This window comes from Oryctolagus cuniculus, chromosome 1, assembly GCF_964237555.1.
Source record: "Oryctolagus cuniculus chromosome 1, mOryCun1.1, whole genome shotgun sequence".
Classification (NCBI taxonomy): domain Eukaryota; kingdom Metazoa; phylum Chordata; class Mammalia; order Lagomorpha; family Leporidae; genus Oryctolagus; species Oryctolagus cuniculus.
The window spans coordinates 205,340,317-205,357,330 of NC_091432.1; the positions used below are offsets into that span (position 1 = coordinate 205,340,317).

Consider the following 17,014-nt stretch of genomic DNA (forward strand, 5'->3'; position numbering starts at 1 on the left):
AAAAAAGAGAGAGAATGATCCAACATGGGAAGTGAGATACACAGCAGACCCATAGAATGGCAGATGTCCTAAACAGCACTCTGGCCTCAGAATCAGCCCTTAAGGCATGCGGATCCGGCTGAAAAGCCCATGAGAGTATTTCAGGCATGGAAAGCCAAGACACTCTGGGGGAAAAAAAAAACCTAAATGAAAGATCTCTGCGAGTGAGATCCCAGTGGAAAGAACGGGTCATCAAAGAAGGAGGTACCTTTCTCTGAAGGGAGGAGAGAACTTCCACTTTGACTACGACCTTGTCTAAAAATGATCATAGTCAGTGAACTCAGGGGGCTTCCATAGCCTTGGCAGCTCATGACAAGAGCCTAGGGTGATTACTGATGCCATAAACAAGAGTGTCAATTTGTTAAGTCAACAACAGAAGTCACTGTGCACTTACTCCTCATGTAGGATCTTTGTCCTTAGTGTGCTGTACATTGTGATTTAATGCTATAGCTAGTAGTCAAACAGTATTTTTCACTTTATGTTTCTGTGTGGGAGCAAACTGTTGAAACCTTTACTTAATGTATGCTAAACTGATCTTCTGTATATAAAGAGAATTGAAAATGAATCTTGATGTGAATGGAAGGGGAGAGGGAGTGGGAAAGGGGAGGGTTGCGGGTGGGAGGGACGTTATTGGGGGGAAGCCATTGTAATCCATAAGCTGTACTTTAAATTTATATTCATTAAATAAAAGTTAAAAAAAAGAAAAAAAAGAAAAAGAAATAAAAGGGATACAAATTGGGAAGGAAGAACTCAAACTATCCCTCTTTGCAGATGATATGATTCTTTATTTAGGGGATCCAAAGAACTCTACTAAGAGACTATTGGAACTCATAGAAGAGTTTGGCAAAGTAGCAGGATATAAAATCAATGCACAAAAATCAACAGCCTTTGTATACACAGACAATGCCATGGCTGAGGAAGAACTTCTAAGATCAATCCCATTTACAATAGCTACAAAAACAATCAAATACCTTGGAATAAACTTCACCAAGGGCGTTAAAGATCTCTACGATGAGAATTACAAAATCTTAAAGAAAGAAATAGAAGAGGATACCAAAAAATGGAAAAATCTTCCATGCTTATGGATTGGAAGAATCAATATCATCAAAATGTCCACTCTCCCAAAAGCAATTTATACATTCAATGCAATACCAATGAAGATACCGAAGACCTTCTTATCAGATCTGGAAAAAATGATGCTGAAATTCATATGGAGACACAGGAGACCTCGAATAGCTAAAGCAATCTTGTACAACAAAAACAAAGCCGGAGGCATCACAATACCAGAGTTCAGGACATACTACAGGGCAGTTGTAATCAAAACAGCATGGTACTGGTACAGAAACAGATGGATAGACCAATGGAACAGAATTGAAACACCAGAAATCAATCCAAACATCTTCAGCCAACTCATATTTGATCAAGGATCCAAAACCAATTCCTGGAGTAAAGACACCCTATTCAATAAATGGTGCTGGGAAAACTGGATTTCCACGTGCAGAAGCATGAAGCAAGACCCCTACCTTTCACCTTACCCAAAAATTCACTCAACATGGATTAAAGACTTAAATCTATGACCCGACACCATCAAATTATTAGAGAGCATTGGAGAAACTCTGCAAGATATAGGTACTGGCAAAGACTTCTTGGAAAAGACCCCAGAAGCACAGGCAGTCAAAGCCAAAATTAACATTTGGGATTGCATCAAATTGAGAAGTTTCTGTACTTCAAAAGATACAGTCAGGAAAGTGAAGAGACAACCGACAGAATGGGAAAAAATATTTGCAAACTATGCAACTGATAAAGGGTTGATAACCAGAATCTACAAAGAAATCAAGAAACTCCACAACATCAAAACAAACAACCCACTTAAGAGATGGGCCAAGGACCTCAATAGACATTTTTCAAAAGAGGAAATCCAAAGGGCCAACAGACACATGAAAAAATGTTCAAGATCACTAGCAATCAGGGAAACGCAAATCAAAACCACAATGAGGTTTCACCTCACCCCGGTTAGAATGGCTCACATTCAGAAATCTACCAACAATAGATGCTGGAGAGGATGTGGGGAAAAGGGACACTAACCCACTGTTGGTGTGAATGCAAACTGGTTAAGCCACTATGGAAGTCAGTCTGGAGATTCCTCAGACACCTGAAGATAACCCTACCATACAACCCAGCCATCCCACTCCTTGGAATTTACCCAAAGGAAATGAAATTGGCAAACAAGCAAGCTGTCTGCACATTAATGTTTATTGCAGCTCAATTCACAATAGCTAAGACCTGGAACCAACCCAAATGCCCATCAACAGTAGACTGGATAAAGAAATTATGGGACATGTACTCTATAGAATACTAGACAGCAGTCAAAAACAATGAAACCTGTTCATTTTCAATAAGATGGAGGAATCTGGAAAACATTATGCTGAGTGAATTAAGCCAGTCCCAAAGGGACAAATATCATATGTTCTCCCTGATGGGCGACAACTAACTGAGCACCAAAGGGGAAACCTGTTGAAGTGAAATGGACACTATGAGAAACAGTGACTTGATCAGCTCTTGTCCTGGCTGTTGATGTACAATGTAATACTTTATCCATTTTAGTATTTTTTTTGTTCTAGTACTATGGGTTGAACTCTGCTATTAACACACAATTATTCTTAGGTGTTTAAATTTTAACTGAAAAGTGATCCCTGTTAGGAATTTGGAAAACATTATGCTGAGTGAAATAAGCCATTCCCAAAGGGACAAATATCATATGTTCTCCCTGATCAGTGACAACTAACCGAGCACCAAAAAAACCTCTTAAAGTGAAATGAACACTATGAGAAATGGTGATTTGAGCAGCCCTTGCCCTGACTGTTGATGAACAACTTAAAACATTATCCCTCTTAGTATTTTTTTTTGTTCTACTTAATACTTTTGGTTGAATTCTGTAATCCATACACAATTATTCTTACGTGTTGAAACTTAACTGAAAAGTGATCACTGTTAAATATAAGAGCAGGAATAAGAGAGGGAAGAGATGTGCAATTCGGGACATGCTCAAGCTGACTTACCCCAAATGGTAGAGTTAGAAACATACCAGGGGATTCCAATTCAATCCCATCAAGGTGGCATGTACCAATGCCATCTCACTAGTCCAAGTGATCAATCTCAGTTTAGAATTGATCATAATGTTAGGACTAAGAACCAAATGGATCACATAAACAAGACTAGTGTCTGCAAATACTAACTGATAGGATAAAAAAGGGAGAGAACGATCCAACATGGTAAGTGAGATACAAAGCCGACTCATAGAATGGCAGATGTCCTAAACAGCACTCTGGCCTCAGAATCAGCCCTTAAGGCATGCGGATCCGGCTGAAAAGCCCATGAGAGTATTTCAGGCATGGAAAGCCAAGACACCCTGCGAAAAAAAAATGACCTAAATGAAATATCTCTGTGAGTAAGATCAAAGTGGCAAGAACAGGTCATCAAAGAAGGAGGTACCTTTCTCTGAAGGGAGGAGAGAACTTCCACTTTGACTACGACCTTGTCTAAATATGATAAGAGTCAGTCAACTCAAAAGGCTTCCATAGCCTTGGCAACTCATGACAGGAGCCTAGGGTGATTACTGAGGCCATAAACAAGAGTGTCAATTTGTTAAATCAACAACAGGAGTCACTGTGCACTTACTCCTCATGTAGGATCTCTGTCCCTAATGTGCTGTACATTGTGATTTAATGCTATAAGTAGTAGTCAAACAGTATTTTTCACTTTGTGTTTCTATGTGGGTGCAAACTGTTGAAACCTTTACTTAATGTATGCTAAACTGATCTTCTGTATATAAAGAGAATTGAAAATGAATCTTGATGTGAATGGAAGGGGAGAGGGAGTGGGAAAGGGGAGGGTTGCGGGTGGGAGGGAAGTTATGGGGGGGGAACCATTGTAATCCATAAGCTGTACTTTGGAAATTTATATTCATTAAATAAAAGTTTAAAAAAATGAAGTTCATGAAACTAGAAAAAAAACCATCTTTTATGATATCCTGCTTTTGTAATGTTAGGTCCATGTTTCCATTAAAAAAGAAATTCACCAAAATATTAATAATCACATTTATCTCTGAGTGGTGGTATTACAGATTTAAGACATTTTTTCATTTCAAAACCTATTAAAAACATGAATGCTCAGGCTACTGTAGACTAAGGAATTCAGAACGTCTGGGGTGAGACCCAGGTGCCAGAAAATTTAAAATTCCCTAGATAATTTCAATATGCTATTAAGTTTGAGAATCAGTCTTATACCGTTCAGATTCTACAATGTGTCATCATTTTTATAAAGTACAAAGACAGTGGAGCCAGATAAAGTTATCTTCATTTTCCAATTTACATGTAGACACATATATAATGTATATATTATACAGATGCAGACAAATTAAAACTAAAGCTGGCAAAAATCCAAAGGAAAACAGTAAAGCAGCTTAACTGATCAAGGGTTCTGAAGTCAGGAAAGCTGGCTTTGTTTCTTTGATGTAATACTTCTGGGCTATGTGACCTCAGTGATAGAGGCAAGGAGGTAGTTTTAAGGCAAAGAGGAGCAGCTGAGGTCACTATCCCCTCCATACAACACAGCCTCCACCTCAACCTCCCCTCCCTTGCATACTCTGGAGAACAGCTGTTTCCACAAAACCACCCAGAACCCACACCAACTGAAAAGAACCAACATGGTTGGTGACTGCGCCCCTGTGATGACCTGTAGCCTATTATGTCATTATAATAAAATTTCCATGGCTGACATTCCTATTCCCATTATGCACCTGATACATTGATACTTCCAAGACTTCTAAAAAAAGGCAATAAAATGGGTGGTACTCAAACTCTATCCCAAATACCACCCCTTATGCCTCCAGATCACATAAAGGGATGACCCTGAATCTCTTTGGGCACAGTTCACTCACAAGTGTGTACTTTTGCTTGGCAAACAAATAGTACCTTACTCCTCTGCTGCACCTTGTTGTCTCTCGTTCTTAAATTCCTTCCTGCATCAGAGACAAGAATCTAGATGCAGCCATCCACGACATTAACAGCTCACTTCACCTGTTTGAGTATCTGTTTTATTATCTAGTAAAGGCAGGTACAGTGGTACATAGAACAGGGAGTGTAAGTGACAGCATATGTGCAAGGACTACATAAGCTGTTAAACACAACATATGATGGAGGAGAAAAATGAAAAAAAAAATAGAATAAGTGAGCATTGCAAGATAAAATATGGCCATTCCAGGAATGCTAGTGTTTTTTGGTTCTCACTGATACTTTCATCCCTCTAACAAACAGAATCTACTATATACCAGTTCCATTAAAGGGATGGAGGAAACCTAAGGATAGTTACCCTCAAGGAGGTCACAAATATAAGAGAATGATGAGCTGTAACAAACAGTACAATGTGACAAGTGCTGAAACAAGCCTAAGACAGTGAGAGACTCCCTCACCTCTCTTGGAGGAGGGAAGATTAGTGGTGTTGAACCTATCTGGAGCACATTGGGGAGGTGCTGGCTGCATGCTTTGTCCTCTAGGGGGAGCTCAAGGCTTTCTCTTCTGTTGTCTGTAAGGCATCATCATTTCCAGGGAGAAAGGTGAAGGGTGAAGCAGAATGGGGTTAGGATAAATACTCAGGGCCCTCCTGATTTTGGCATTTTTTGACGTTTCCCTCTTACCTCTTTGTCCTCTTCTTTTCTCCCAGTCAGTTGGTGCTGTAGGACTCTGGATCTTCCTCCCACTTGAAAATGTTGCTCTCTCTCCTTAGAAGACTAAGAAAGAACCCGAGTGAATCCTGTTGGGCAGGAATAACATCCATCAAGGCTTGGGACACTCATCCAGACCAGCTCACAGGATGGATGACACCATGGTTTGGAGGGATTTTTGCCATAGTCTAAGGGCGTAATTTGCCAAGATATTGAAAGGAGGTGGTAGAATGGGGTTCAGAAATTTGGGATCCAGATATATTTTTCAAACTCTCCACAATCAACAGATGGGTCCAGATCTTTTTTTTTTTCCCACTGATGTTTCACGACTTATAGGGGTGGGCATTTGGCTTAATGGTTAATGTGCCAGTTAAGATGCCTGCCTTCCATCTGGGTTCAATACCTGGTTATGTTCCTGACTCCAACTTCCTGCTAATGCAGATCCTGTGAAGCAGTAGTGATGGGTCAAGTAACTGAGTACCTCTCAGTCATGTGAGACTGGATTGGTAGGGGCCCTGCTGGCATTTGATGAGCAAACTATTAGATGGGAGTGTTCATGTTCTCTCACTCTCTCTCATTCTGTCTCCCTTTCCAAAAAAAAAAATAAAGTCTCGATTTGAAATTGGAAGATTCTCTTGAATCTTGAAAAAAGTTGACTTAGAAATTTTCTAAAATTTCTCATATTTGTTGCAGCAGTTATATTTCACTGGAAGTTAGTACTCTCATTTCCTTTCTCATCTCTTGTACTTTTTATTAAATATATATGTTTCCATTTGCACACTCTTACAGAAGGAAGCCCAAGACCGTTTGTCTTTCATGGAAAGTTAAGATGGAGTCTTTCAGAGTTTGATCAATGTTCAAATGAAGGTATATAGGAGTGGACACTTCGACTTTTGCTGAATATGCTATGTAACTGTCTAGGCATAGTGAGGAGGAGTCACGCCCAGAGGCAACTGAGGCTAGGGAATTCATTGTGTAATGAAAGAGCTTCAACATCTTGTTTGCTGTGTAATCAGGAAGTAGCTGAGCTTTACTTTTTTTCCTGGTAAGGCTGACCTTGTTAAAGACCAGCCACAGCACTGCCTGGATATTTACCAAGCATATATATCCTCATCAAAGGCGTGCTGGCAGTGACACTGGAAGATCCTTGTTGATATGACCTCTAGCATCAGGCAAACTATACTAGACAGGTGGGGGGAAATCCAAATACTCTCAGACCATTCACTGTACCACCTGCACCTCTAGCCCCAGCTCCTGAGTAAATGGGTGTGTTATGCTGGGATCCACATAACTTCTTGGTTGGCTGTTCCTTCTTGTGACAGAGTTGCAGTAGGAAGAAATGGTCATCTGTGTTCTATATTGCAGAAATCCCCGAGTCTATAGCATGTGACTGGCCCCTTTCCCTGCATTCCAAAACAAATACAGCCTCTCTCTTCTTGAATATTCTGTGGTTGTGAGAAAAGAAATCTGAAAAGTGTGCAGTAGAGAAGATTAGATAAGAAAGCCAATGTCGGTCTTGTGCTCAGAAGAGGTTTCTTCTGAACCTCAAAGGTTAAGAAACTTTCCGTCTTTACAATGATTCCTTGTCAGGACCTAAACCAGTTTCCCTATTCTACCTCATCTCTGATCACTTCCCTTTTCTTGTTGTACTCCAGCCATACTGACATTCTTATTATCCCTTAATCAGGCCAGGCTTATAATGACCTTAGGATCTTATGCTATTGGCTGAGCTTTCTGTCTGGGTACTTATACTCTAAAGTTTTACATAGCTTACTCATTCGTACCATTCATGGCCCTGATTAAATGTAACTTCAGAAACTTCTTCATGATGCCTTATCAGAAATAATTTCCATACCTTCCACATCCTTAAACAGCTTTGCTTTTTCTTAAAGTACTTAACACAATATGAAATCATATCATAAATTTGCATATGTAAATATGCAACTATATGTGTATGCAAATATGTGTGTATTTGCTTTCCTTGCCAGAATATAATCTCTGTGAGGTCAGTGACTCTTCTCTATCTTGTTTCTTGTTCTAATCTAATCCTAGAATAGTGCCAGGTGCTCCACAAATTTTTGAGTGACTAAATAAATGAGTGGAAACCAATTTACATTTTTAAGATCCAAGCTAGAGGGCCAGCACTGTGGAGCTGCAGGTTATGCCACAACCCATATGGGTGCCGGTTTTAGTCACAGCCACTCCACTTCCTATCCAGCTCTATGCTAATGTGCCTGGGAAAGCAAAGGAGGAAGGCCAAAGTCCCTGCTCTCCTGCACCTATGTGGGAGAACCAGATGAAGCTCATGGTTCCTGGCTTTAGCCTCGCACAGTCCTGGCCATTGTAGCCATTTGGGGAGTGAACCAGTGGATGGAAGATCTCTCTGTCTCTCTCTCTCTCTCTGTAGCTCTGCCTTTCAAATAAATAAAATAAATCTTTTTTTAAAAGGAAGTCTTTCAGTCTCCTCCCCACAATTACATAACTAGTGTACTTATAATATATGTAGTTTGATTTCTCCTCATTTAAAGGTCACTTGAGAAAAGCAAGGGTTATAGTGTGCCCTTTTATAATTGAGAGCATGTTCAATTCAGAGGAAATATTTTTACAAAAATGTTCATTTATAGAATTTTAGATTCATAGAATGTTATAGGTAGTGGGCAATAAAGATCAGATGATCTCCTGGATTTTTAAAGCCTTTTTCCTCTCTCTCTCCTTAAACCTGGTCTTTTGGGAAAGAAATATTTAGAGGAGCTATAAACAGATTAAAGCACAGTGGGCTCATAAGCAGCCCAGCACCCCCACTCCTCTTTTTTGAGGACTTACCTTTTTTGGGAGAGGGAGGGGGAGGGAGAGGGGGAAAGAGAGCAGAGAGGAGACAGGGGAGGGGAAGAGGGAGATGGAGGAGAAAGGAGGAAAGAGGGGGAAAGTGTAAAGGAGAGAGGGAGAGAGGAGAAGAGAGGGTGTGAAAGGAGAGAGAGAGAGAAAGAATCTTCCATCCATCAGTTAACTCCCCAAATCTCCCCAAATGCCCACAACAGCTGGGACCAGCTGAAGTGAGGAGCCAGGACCTCAATCTGATCTCCCACACAGGTGGCAGGGACCTAAGTATTTGAACCACCATCACCGGCTGCCTCCCAAGCTGCCTGTCTAGCAGCCAGCTGGAACTGTAAAAAGAGCCGGAACTCAATGCCAAGCACTCTGATATAGGTTGCCAGTGTCCCATCCCATATGAGATATAACTGACTTACAATAAACTGCCTATACATAAACTATGAAATTGGACAAGTTTTGGCATATGCATACGCCTGTGAAACCACACCTGCAATCAAGATATTGAACACACTTGTCATACTTAAAAGTTTCCTCAGGGCTGGTAAGCCTCTGCCTGTGGCACCAGAATCCCATATGGGCGCTAGTTCGAGTCCCAGCTGCTCCTCTTCTGATCCAACTTTCTGCTATGGCCTGGGAAAGCAGTGGAAGATGGCCCAAATGCTTGGGCCCCTGTACCTGCGTGGGAGACCTGGAAGAAGCTCCTGGCTCCTGGCTTTGGATCAGCTCAGCTCTGGCCATTGCAGCCATTTGAGGAGTGAGCCAGTGGATGGAAGACCTTTCTGTCTCTCCTTTTTTTCTGTCTGTAACTCTACCTTCAAATAAATTAATAGAATTTTCCTTATATACCTTTATAACCTTTCTTCCCTACCTCGCCCTACACCATTCCTTCTCCAGGTAACACTGGCTTGCTTCCTGACACATAGGGATTAGTTTGCATTTCCTATCATTTTGCATAAAGACATCATGCAATACATACTTTTTTTGGATATGCCTTCTCTCATTATTTTTTAATTTATTCATATTTTTGCACATATAAGTAGTCCATTACTTTTCATTGCCCAGTAGTATCGTATTGTATGGACCATCCTCATTTGGTTTGTCCCTTTGCAGTGAAGGAGAGACCTAATCAAATGCTAGGTGTATATTTAATTTTCAGGAAGCTGCTTACTGTCTTTTAAAGTGTTTGCACCATCTTATATTTCTACCAACAGTATATGATAATTCTGGTTGCTCCACATACTCAACATCACTTGGTACAGAAAGTTTTTTTTTTTTTTTTTTTTTTTTTTTTTTTTTTTTTTTTAATGTAACCATGGCTGGCGCTGCGGCTCAATAGGCTAATCCTCCACCTAGCAGCGCCGGCACACCGGGTTCTAGTCCTGGTCGGGGTGCCGGATTCTTTCCCGGTTGCCCCTCTTCCAGGCCAGCTCTCTGCTGTGGCCCAGGAAGGCAGTGGAGGATGGCCCAAGTCCTTGGGCCCTGCACCCCATGGGAGACCAGGAGAAGCACCTGGCTCCTGGCTTCGGATCAGCGCGGTGCGCTGGCCACAGTGCACCAGCTGTGGCAGCCATTGGAGGGTGAACCAACGGCAAAGGAAGACCTTTCTCTCTCTCTCTCACTATCCACTCTGCCTGTCAAAAACAGAAAAAAGTGTAGCCACACTAGTGGCTGTGTGGTATCATTTCATTTAGTTTTAGTTTGCATTCCTCTAATGACTAATGATGTTGAGCATCTCTTCAAGTACTTGTTGGCCATCTTCTGTGGTGAAGTATCTATAACCACTACTTATTGTGTCTGCTCTTTTTTCTTATGAAGATTCTGCAATAAAAAGAATGTTTTGAGGCATTGTATACTGTTTTCTTCTAAAATTTGTTGACAGACAGTACTAGATAAGCATCATCTTTATTAGCTGGACATAGAAGAACTGCATTAATCAAGCAGGGAACTATCTAAATAGACTGTTATTTATGGCACAGATAGAAATGAGTAACATTTATTTTGGGCTGATGGAACTGATGGAGAGGGGCTAGCACTGTGATGCACCAGGTTAAGCACCACTTGCAATGCCAGCAAACCATATGGGCACTTTTCCAAGTTCTGGCTGCCCTGCTTTCAATCCAGCTCCCTGCCAATGCATCTGGGAAAGCAATGAAGGATGGCCCAAGTCCTTGGGCCCCTGTACCCACATGGGAGACCCAAATGGAATTTCAGGTTTCTGGCTAGGCCTAGTCCAGCCTTGGCCATTGAGGCCATTTGTGGAGTGAACCTAGATGGGAGAGCTCTCTCTCTCTCTCTCTCTCTCTCTCTCTCTCTTGCTCGGTCTCTCTCTTTCTGTAACTCTGCCTTTCAAACAAATAAATAAATCAGTCTTTAAAAAGAGAACAGATAGAGAATGAGGGAAATGACATGCAATTGAGAAGGAAGGAGTGAAAGAAGTCAGAAAGGGGAATATTGATTTTCACCATCCAAATTCTCTCCTTCCATATGTCTATATCATGGCTAACCCTTCATAAACAGCATTCCCTTCCCCAAAATGTTTTTTCCCATTATTGCAAGTAATTTTTTGATGTTTTATAGTAAATATTTTAAGCTTTAGCTCAGCAGCAAAATCTAGCTATTGGCCATTCTTTATGGTATGCTTGCCAAGAATTTTTGGTAGTGGGTCATGCGATCAGAAATCCATGTACTGGCAAAAGAAAGTTCACACATGGATGCCAATGTTAATGCACAGAAAGTTATATATTTTAAAAAATGGATTTATTTCTGTAAAAGTGTAGTTGGAAGCCTAGAGTTTGAACTCGTTTCTCTAGCAAGCAGGTGTATTACAGTCAGGACACCAGCCTAGATGCAGGTTCTGGGAGACGCCTTTGTATGGAAGTGGAATGGATGTGACTCTGGGGAAAGAAGTGAAGGGGATGGTCAAAGTGAAACATGAAGATAGCACTCATAGCAAAGATAAAGAGGAGCAAAGAGTTGTTTGTGTAAATGGGGAGGAAGAAATGGGGAACTTTCAACCAGCTCTCCTCTAATTGCTGCCTTGACTTCAAGGGTAGGTATTTATGACATTTCTACTCCCTCTAATTTTCTTATCAGCTACTCCCAGATGGAGGGAGAATTACTCAAGAGCTCAAAGCACAGAGCAACCACCAAACCACATTTTACTAGAGGGAGTCTCTAAGCTATTACTCCCTCATTTGTAATTACAGTCCCCTTATTGCAGCTCCTTGGGACAGGGCCTGACCACTCTGTCCTCTGCATATGCAAAACATACATCTGGTGTGCCTCTGGATTATCCCAGACCTTTATATCATCCAGGCTTGAAGTTATGGAAGCCTTCTTTAGATTTTCAGGCTGAAGGCATACTCAGAGTTGGTTTAGCAAAGATTTCTGCACTGGGAAAAACTGGATGCTCTTATCAATTAGTAAAAGGCATTTTACTTTCCATTTGGTTATTATTCTCAGGTTCAGATTATTCAATCAGGAATTCCCGAAGAGGTTTAAGTGATAGGATTTCAGCCCCTAAACAAAAACCTCCAACTCTCTCATAATTAATTCTAAACAAATTTTCTATTCAAAGGGAGCCTAAAAAGAAGCAAAGAAAAATGTATTAAGATGGAAGGACAGCAAGTAGCATGAAGGTGATAGAAGTTCAAATAAAAATAGGAACCAGGCTTTCTTTGTTTCATCATCTGTTAGTAGAGAGGAAACAATTATCCATCCATCCATCCATCCATCCATGCATCATCCACTTGTTAACTCTTTCCTGAGTTCCAGACACTGTGTAACGATTTTATAATACAGCAATGAGCAAACTGAGGAGGATAGAGCAAAGGGAGGGTGCATATGAAGTTAATAAACAATTAAAAGAGAATGTGACAGATGGTACAATACTTTCTCCACCCTTGGACTGAAACAGCTATTAGAACTAAACAATAGAGTTTACATGGTAGAAAGTTTTTGAGACTAGGTATGAACAGTACTGATTTGAGGAATAGGTGATAAAACAAAAGAAACTGTTTGCATTTTTTTCCCCTAGAACCTAGTATTGGTCTATTAAATAGATACTACTAGCATTCACCAAAGATCTGGTTTCCTCCCTTTCATATACATGAAGACCTCTCTGCACTTTTTGGGTGTCTTGCAGCTACAGAGGGCCATAATCATTAGTCCTAGCCTTTCACAATCTGAAGCAAGGAACTAGGGACTAACACTTGAGCTATGACTTTAAGCCCTGCTTGGCTGACTGGAGAGGCTTCCTGCTCTGATGAAACATCTACAGAACTGTGGGATCCTCCTCAGCCTATAGTGCTCAGTTGCTGCATGGAAAAGTTTCCTTAAGGAATCATCTAGAAGGCCAGCACTATGGCACAGCAGGCTAAATCCCTGGCCTGAAGTGCCAGCATCCCATATGGACACCGGTTCTAGTCCCGGCTGCTCCTCTTCTGATCCAGCTCTCTGCTATAGGCTGAAATAGTAGAAGATGGCTCAAGTCCTCGGGCCCCTGCACCCACGTAAGAAGCTCCTGGCTCTTGGCTTTGGATTGGTACAGCTCCAGCCGTTGCTGCCATCTGGGGGAGTGAACTAGAGGATAGAAGACCTCTCTCTGTCTGTAACTCTGTCTTTCAAATAAATAAAAATAAATCTTAAAAAAAAAAAAAAACAACAACAAAGAATCATCCAGATCTTTAGATTTTTTTACGGCAGTGAAAATGAAATTTTTTGTCATGGGAAGCCACTGAAATGTTAGCATTTGGTCTTGCCATACCACAGTCTAGCCTATTCTGGAGAACCAGTAGCTGGGTAAGCACTGAAAAATACTACCCTTGAGAAATATTTCATGGAACCCCAATAAGAATGTACAAGTATTACATATTCTTCAGAGAATTTTAGAAGTAAAAATAAAATTGAAAAAAAAATAGTACCTTTGGCACAGGTATTCTCAAAATGGCTTATATAAGCAAGGGGTAAGAGAAAGGCCTTATAGAGTTGTTTTGCAGGCAATTTGGAGCCAGGATCAGGGGAGGAAAGACAAATATATGAATAGCAAATTTCTTGGTGCATATATACATGTTCATATTTTACATGTAAGGTACTTTTTTGCAGACTCCCAGAAATATTCAATTGGGACTTTTGATTTTTTTTTTTGGAAAGTATGACAACAAAAGAAACAGTGTTATTTAGTATTAACATGATTTCATGTGTATCCATAGGCTATTGAGACCTGGTGCCTTGGGATATTAACTGACCAAGTTGGGTTGTGGGATCTATTTTGTTGGAGAGAAGTCACAATTCTGATTCTAGTGGGAAATGAATGTAGTTCTTCATTTGTGTTCCTTTCTTGAAGGGTAAAGTGCCAAACATTGTTGAAATCAGAAGAAACTTCAGGATCTCCCTGAGATTCATGTCAGACTCACTTCTAAATTTAGAGAGTTGTGTTTTCTTGGTAAACATAACTTGATTTCAGTATCATAGATTTTTGCTTGAAATTAAATATAGATGCCTGTCACCACTGTAGGAGACACAAATCGAGTTCCAGCCTCCTGGTTAGCCTGTCCCAGCCCTGGCTGTTCTGGGCTTTCGGGGAGTGAACCAGTAAATGGGAGACCTTTGTCTTCTGTTTCTCTGACTTTCAAATAAATTAAATTAGAAAAATTGAAAGAAATCATTACTACTTTTTGAGTTCATTTTTCAAAAATACATAAATAAATAAAAGCCCTTCATGTGCCCCAAATCAATAATTCAGGACAGTTCTACAGTAGGTTGAAAATGAGCATAACTTTCATTTAATAAAGGGGTCAATTCCAAGTACTGTCTGAATTTGAATATCTATCCTTCTGTGAAACCAGCATTTCATCATTTCGAGGATGCTTTATGTGCTGTGCACTTGCTCAGATATTCCATCATATCTGAAAGCAAATGCAAGGTTACGGCTTATTGGAATTTGACAAGCTAAGCCTTTCAAAGCCATTGAACACTACTGAAACAATCTTGTAGCAGCTAAAAATATTTTTTCAATAGGCTCAGTGACCTAACCATGTGAGTATATTAAAATATAATATTTAAGTTGCTTTAATTTCTAGATATTGTATAAACAAGAGCAAAACTAATATTAAAAATCTTGCTCACTTGCTCCAGCAATAGGGCTGTCACTGTTCATTTTTTACCCAACAGCTATCCATGTACATCTTCTTCCTGGTTAATACAAACCCCATCTTATTTGGGTGCTAGGTAGAGGATAGGCCTCTATACAGACTCCAAGGGAATGATTTGTCATTGGCTTATTTCATTTCCCTTGCCTATGACTGGCCAAGGTGTGGGATGTGGCCTATATCTGGGCAATGAAACAGAAGAATAATCTGTTGGGAGACTTTCTAAAATTGTTTTTCATGAGAAACAAAAAAAAAAAAACCACACAGGACTTCACAAAGAGAGGCTTTTCACCCCAGACCCTTAATTCTCTCTTTGAATGCAGCTGGGTGAGGACTTGCTATTTGAAGCAGGAGTAGCTGAGGTGGCAAAGAGAGCAGAACATGTTAGAGTCTGGCTCCTTGATGACAACCTTGTGCTACTGCAACTGCCTTCTTCCAACTTCCTGTTGGGTGAGAAAATTAAATATCATTATTGCCTAAGTCCATAGGACATTGGATTCTGTTACTTGCAGTTGAATGCATCCTAATGCTGTTACACAATCCGATGCGCTGAAACTAATGGAAAATCAACAACACAAATTTTGCTGATGTATGAAAAGAATGTCTAAAAAGCACTTCTAATGTCTATTTTGGGAAAGTGAATTGATAATACTAGTTTTCTTTTCATTTGAGCTGTCTCATCTTTGGCAAGAGAAATAAAAATTTCACATATAAAACCAAACTCTTCATTTCCCTCTGGGCAAGTTCTTAGGAATAATCAGCTTATGAATGCTTTCTAATTAGACTGCATTTATTATGGGTCATTCTGTATAGCACATTTAGATGGGAGAGTCCTTGAATGATTAGTCATGAACAACGGCTGTGAATTAAGAAATAGTCTACTGTTTGTGGAGCACTAAGTTGACCAGCAAACCTTAGAGGCAGATTTGAGACTTTGGCCAAAGCAATGTTTTAGTGGTGGGCTGGTTAAATTTTACTTTAATTTTAAAAGTACTGAATTGGGCTTCTCAGGCCTGCAGATCGATATGGAAACACTGATTGAGAATAGGTAGAAGAAACATGTGGCCTCATTTAAGCACCTTTTCCAAATTCAAAGATGGGAGCTCCATCATATCTTGTCATGGGTAAGCTATAGCGATCACGTGAGCAGAGCTCCACGACACTGGATCTAACCTGTGATCACCTTTGGAGACTATAAGATATGGATAGGGCAGACTCAAGACTTGGGAAAGGGGCTGGTGGTGTGGTACAGCAGGTTAAGCCACAGCCTGCAATGCTGGCATCCCATATCAAAGCACTGGTTTGAATCCTGGCTGCTCTGCTTCCAATCCAGCTCCCCGAGAAAGCAGTGGAACATAGCTCAAGTACTTGGGTCCCTGCCACATATGTGGGAGACTCCGATGGAACTCCAGGCTCCTGGCTATCTGGGGAGTGAACCAGCAGATGGAAGATCTAGTTCTGTTAGTCTGCCTTTCAAATAAATAAATAACTCTTAAATAAATAAGTAGGTAACGACTTGGCAAAGACCATGAACCAGCAGGCAAACATCCTATGGAAGAAAGGACAAGTTGTGGCCTTCCTAGTCCACTTTTCATTTGTAGATCAACAAGCTTTTGTCAGCAAGGTGGGATGGACAATTTTGGTGCAATTTGATTTATTTCGTGGGCATGTGTGGCAAGGTGCTGCCAACAAGGTAAGCCATCTCTAGACAAGCAATGTTCTTTGGAAGTCAAATGTTTCTGGAAATAAATGTTTGTGTCACACATTTCCTTTACTGTTTGAAGACTTCTTTGATGGAAAATGTTGTTCTCAGAGATGCAGAAGAGTTGAGAAAGCTGGGGCAACTTAGAGTCTTGGTGATTTGGGCTAATTTAAAGACAGCACCACGTGACTCTGCCACTCCAGAACCTACTTCACTGTACAAACTCCCCTATTGGCCATTAAGGTTCTGAAAAGAAGAGAATAATGTATTATTCACTCCCCCTTTATGTCTCCAGCACTCGGTAACTGTCACCCAGTAGGCACTCAATAAAAGTAAGTTTTGGTGCCTTTTATAGAACAAAAGTTAATGTGTCCTAAAAGGCTCCTGAGATGCACTTCTGCATTTTAATATATGTCTGCCTTTGTGTAAAGATTGTTTTAAGTGTGATAATACGGGATTAGTTTAGTGGTTTCTTCCTGTGCTGTCACCTTGTAAAATGAAAGAAAATGTTATTCCTATCTCTGCAAAGCCTTTTCTGTTTCAATTACGGGAGTGTGTTTCTGTAACATT

The 17,014-nt window shown here is 40.4% G+C and overlaps 1 protein-coding gene across 2 annotated transcripts in view; it reads right to left on the reverse strand.

Moving 5' to 3' along the window:
- ALDOB (aldolase, fructose-bisphosphate B) overlaps positions 1-17,014 on the reverse strand; it is an 88,048-nt gene that overhangs the window by 52,445 nt on the left and 18,589 nt on the right. Inside the window, exon 2 of one of the 2 annotated variants that reach the window (XM_070077524.1) lies at positions 5,735-5,850. The exons of the other annotated variant lie outside the window; for it this stretch is intronic. The gene's annotated coding sequence lies outside the window, so the exon portion shown is untranslated. The remainder of the gene's footprint in view (positions 1-5,734; positions 5,851-17,014) is intronic. 2 annotated transcript variants of the gene reach the window in all.